Here is a 5,604-nt window from a genome sequence, read left to right as displayed (position 1 = left end):
AGTCGAGCTCGCATTTCGGACATTCAGTCGCAAATTAAAAAAGAAAAAGAAAAAAAAAAGGACAGAACCGATTCTAACATTACATAACAGACGTAAATTGTATTGATGCTTGCGCAAATTAGAAATTATTTAGTCGCTAAACCTTTCCTTTTGATATTAAATAATGATCTATACGTCGTTCAATTTATTATATTTAATTTTTACATTCGTCGATAAATTTCTTTTTTTACTCGAATTAAATAATATCACAATACTTTCGCCAATTGGATTATCCCTAAACGATGGAAGTTTCTCTCATGGCGCACGGAAAGATGCCTTATATTAATCTATCTACCTTACTGAGATGAAATTTTCAACGTTTAATCAATCTTTTCTTATTCTCTAGCAGCAATCGTGCTGTGCAACATATTGCGTATCGGTTCATCAACCAATCGATCGTCAAAAATCATGCAAATCATTGTGGAGATTTTTAAGAATAAATATTAACAATCAAATGTCTCAAATATTGAAATAGAGAGAAAGAGGAAAGGGAAGCGCACACCAGCACATGTTTTACACGAAGCTTCGACAAAAGTCACAAACTATGTAAAAAAAGGTATCAAAGAGAAAGTATAAAGTATCAAAACGATGAAGTTGATGCGCGCTTTTTCTTCTTTCCGCACGACACTCGGCGTATAAATCTACTATCCGCGAACGCGGATTGGCGTTTAAAAATGTAGTCCATCGAAGCTCTCGCAACTCTCCGACGATCGATCGGTCAGTAACCGAAGCGGGTCAAATGCCGGCGCATTCGCAATATTAAATTCCTAAAAGTTCCGACATCGCTCGTCCTTACGCGAAGTAGCGTCTAAGTATCTTACGTTGAGCAAGGTGGATCGTGTCCTCAATCGCGTTACGTGATTGGGATTTCAACCCCTAACCGGTAACGTCATCGGCGACCTTCAGGCGTTTATACGTTCTTCTCTATTGACTTCCTAATTAGCATGTCCACCAGGTATAATCAATCAATCAAGATTTGAGAAATGTTTTTATGCGGTCTCAACAGTCTTCTCGAAATCCTCCGAGAAAAAGATATTATTCTGCGATTATTATGTAATTAATTTTATAATTATCGTATATCAAATAAAGAACGCCAGTTAGGGATGGAAACTGATCTCTCGCAAACGCGATCTACGACAAGACAGAAGAAAAATGAAGTGTGATCAGACACGTGGAACAAATAATTTACTCGCAACATGAAGCATTGAAAATTATACGAATCTGATTGTGAATGGCATCTTCGACGAAATCAGATCGACATCAGCTTTAGGCAGTTATTTGTCAACTATTTTTGCAACCATTGGCCAAATAGCTTAGACTATTTAACATACGACATTGAAATAATAATACATTTTATAAGTATTACTATCAAAGGCTGTGTATTCTTACTATATAATAAAGACATCTTATTTGATATCGTTTCGCGGCGATAAATGTGTTGCATTATTATTATTAAGGAATCTCGCGCAATTACAGAATTTCGAACGAGAGAAATTACCCGTACTGTTGTTATGCCCCGGATGTAATCGCATTTCATTTCCTTCTGTCGCACGCAACTGATAAGATTGCGATAAATCCACGGAGGATGGACGATTGTCAGAGTCGAAGGACATACTATACATGTTACTTCTAGCTCTCAGGATCCACCTCTCTCCGGCTCTCTCATCGCCGGGTCGATCGTTTAAAGCGTCGTTTAAGATTCAAGAGAGACGAAAGAGTCTAACAGCGAGAATCGTTAAAGAGACCGCGAGACGATGCAAGGTTTCTATCCTACAAAAATCGAGCGATAACTCGTCTATCTCTCAATATTGTGTAGTGTTAATTAGCTAATTATTGATACCGCCAAATGTATTCGGTAGCATGACTCTTCGCAACGCATCACAGGCCGATACGATCAAATGGAAGGCCGTGGTGCTTCGTACATTGATATTCGTTTGCATCCGGTAATTGATATATTAAAGTAGTACGTGCGCTCCAAGTGCTATAAAAATCGATTTAACTACTTGAAACTCTTCAACATTGATTTTAACATCTTTTCACAACGTTTGTCTTGTCCGACTCTGACAAGTACTCTCTGTACTTCGTCTCTCTAATCTTATATATATAGATTAGAATTTCGTTTCGCTTTCCAAGTTAAATTTGATCAAGATAAAAGCATACAACAGAAAAGCTGTCTTTGAGAAAGAATTTTTTCGAAAACGTACCAAATGAATGTTTTTATTTTAACCTGTTCCTAAATCTTTCCTCTGTGCTTAAAAACCATCTTCAAAATTTGAGACGTGTGTTAATAGCTAAATCAACTGTTGTACTGTCTTAAATGTACGTTTCATTTCGCTTTTTTCCATTCGAGACTGCCACCGATAACATAGTCGGACGCATCCTCAGCTTGAGGAAGCATATGTGTGTGATATTTTTTTGACTAAATTTTAGAAAGATATTGATCCCTACTAGAAGAAACGATGTTTATTAATTATTCATTTGATCTGCAAATTTTACTAGACTGTAGTGGCTATAACTACAAAGTCTGCCGCATATGTTATTTTTTCGTATGTTGAGAATTAATACTATCTAAATAGCAGACAGTTGAGAAGTTTATTCTCGGATTTCGTTATTTTCTAGATCGTCAAGATCAATCTCGCCTGATTATTCTTGTACGTATTAGGTGTAACATCTTACGAAGGTTCGCTGTATTTCTAATCCAAAAAGGACATTTAAAAAAACGCGCTGTCAAAATCTATTCAAATGACGTATTAATTAATCCATCTTCGCAGTGCATGATAACAATTCTACCGTGGTGTTTGGAATAACAAAAGTCGCATAGATTAAAAATTATGAAACAGATTAATATACATTGCAACTCTTAGGGGCTGATTGTTTCATCTTTGGATAAACCATGTGATAATTTATCTACTGGATAAATAAAGAGTAAGAGTATAAGAGAGTAAGAGAGTAAGATAGTGAGCTGAAGTTTACCAAAAAGTGGAACAATCCAGCCTTAAACTCGTTGAATAATTGTCATTTATTTTGAGCAAAAATCATATTGCGGTATTTGGTGTATAATGACCCTCGATATAATTGCAGCCCAAGTTATATCAAGAAATTACGATTTTCTATTAAATAGAGTCACATCTCTCTTCAAATTTCTTGCCTTATACAAACGCCAAGATCGTTGGCTTAGATTTAATTTGAAAATCATTTCTAAAACTTTAATAAAGCTTCTCTAAAGTAAATATAATATTTTCAATCCGCTAATATACAAAATCAATCGAGTCTTTCCGAGACGAGACTAAGAAATAGTCCTACTACAGTTTACTCCTCGTCTGTGTTTGTCTGTGTTTGTCTTGTAAATTTACACATCACACTTCTGTTGGAATACACTCGATGTTCTTCGATATTTTTGCCAACGCCAACTTAAACGCTAAAATCAACTTAAACTTTTGGAAATTACGTCCCAATTGCATAAAACGAGATACAACATAACGTAGAATTAACGCAATTTATAATAAACGATTCGGCGAGCGCAATTTACACAATTAACAAACAATTTGCTATCTAAGATTTGAATACCGCCGAGCAGAGAACGTTCCTCGCACGATTACAAATCACATCGATGGAACACATTGCGAGTAAGTTTACGTATCTATAATTCCAATTCTGTGAATTAAAGTCGCGAAGCCTTCGTTTGACAACTGCAAGGACGGTCGCATGTGCGTGTACATGACATTCGGAACGTTCAACGACAAGGCGGCGACAACAATAACAACAACACTTGTCGCCTTTCAGTATAGATAATGAGCATAGCGCTGATATTTATTCCTCGTCGAGTACAGACGCTCTCCTTCATGAGTCAAGAGGCATGCATAGAAATGAAAACGTCATTGATTAGGTCTTTCATATAAATTCCATTTTTGCGCGTTACAACGGCTCGATAAGGACACAGCATCATGCACTTGGATTGTTTACTAAAGCATAAAATCGCAATCACAGCCAAATCGCTAGATACAAATCGTATTTTCGCGAGCGAGCTTTCATATCCTCTTTTTTTTTTTTTTTTTTTTTTAACGAATTATTAATATCTGAACGAACAACTAATTGGGAAATTAATCTTTAACTTAAAATATTCGTTTCTTTTAAGAAAGAAGTATTAAATAATTCCATTTTTCCTTCAAACAGCTAAAACATAACAATCGAACGCTTGACAATACGTAATTTACAAATCGCCTAACTTGCTTTGGATTCGCTTAAAATTAAACAGGACTGGAATAGAATTACCAGTGGAAGACAGAACACACATACACATGTTTGTGAAAACAAAATATATATTTCGGAAATAATATAGGTATGTATATATAGATATATAACAAAATTGTATCGTACAGAAACTTAAACAACGCCTTAGTCACGCTAAAGCACAAACAGCATCAGTCATATGGAACATATTTAATATCGGCGGATGCGAAGCTACTGTGTGCTCGATATAATATTGTACATGGGCAATGGTAGTACTTTTAACAATAAAAAGTATCAAGCCAAAAAAAACGAACAATAGCAGCAGAGCTAGAAAAAAATAACACAAGATAGCGAATCGTAAATAATTGATCCAACTAGCCAGCATCCAAACTGAAAGTTTCTATCAACGGCATTTTATCTCTTTTTCCTTTTTTTTTTTCTGTGCGGCAATAGTGTCTCCCGGTGTGTAAGGTGTTTATGTATCGCAAATGCGCGTGTCACTGACTAGCTGTGTCTCGTGTACATAATTGTACCACGCGTACCTCTCGTCATCAGATCACACACAAGACTCTTCTATCACAAACACTGCATTCTTGTCCGCTCAGTCGTATATACAGAAGGGCCCTTTAAGCGGCTTTGTTTTTTTTCTCTTTTTTTTCCTCTCATTTTTGCTCGGAAACCGTCCGAGCGAGACGGAGTCTTTTTTTTCTCTCTTATATTTCGAATCATGCGCTTTGAAAAAGCAGAAATAAAAGAAGAAACGAAGACGTATAAAGAAGTAAAGAAACGCGGGAAACCGTGTCTCCAGTCGTTCGATGCAAAGAGATCTCTCCGCGTTTTTAACGTGCAGTCGTGTGTATAACGTGTCAGAATATAAACACCCTTTCGATTCTCTGTGTATACAAAAGGTGCTTAATGCGTTAAGTCGTGGTGGTCTGATTTAGATGCAGCCATTTTATCTGACAAAACATTTCAACGTTAGACAAACAGTATGACATAAGGAAAAAAAAAAAGAAAAAAAAAATACAATGTGTATCTATAAATAGTAACCTATGCTACAGAGTCAACCGTATTCGTCTGTCTACGCTGATATGCACGCGGTAAAATTCAAGATCTTTATCCGAGACAGAGGAAAATATGTTAAATGTGTGATGCAAGGCATCTCTAAAACACGGTGATAGTAACGTGTCGCGGCAAGAAGCACATTGCGCCATATAAAAATGATCTACATTAGCAAATCTGAGAAATGTATCGAGAAAAACGAATATATGCTCGATCAAAAAAATCGTGTTTGACATATATCAGGCAAATAGTATGATATATATATATATATAT

At 36.0% G+C, this 5,604-nt stretch overlaps 1 protein-coding gene across 2 annotated transcripts in view; it reads right to left on the bottom strand.

Moving 5' to 3' along the window:
- LOC108756141 (sex-lethal homolog) overlaps nt 1-5,604 on the bottom strand; it is an 18,943-nt gene that overhangs the window by 2,838 nt on the left and 10,501 nt on the right. The gene's annotated exons all lie outside the window — the stretch shown is intronic.

The sequence above is a fragment of the Trachymyrmex septentrionalis genome, unplaced genomic scaffold (assembly GCF_001594115.1).
Source record: "Trachymyrmex septentrionalis isolate Tsep2-gDNA-1 unplaced genomic scaffold, Tsep1.0 scaffold95, whole genome shotgun sequence".
Lineage (NCBI taxonomy): Eukaryota > Metazoa > Arthropoda > Insecta > Hymenoptera > Formicidae > Trachymyrmex > Trachymyrmex septentrionalis.
This window is presented reverse-complemented; position numbering and strand designations above follow the sequence as displayed.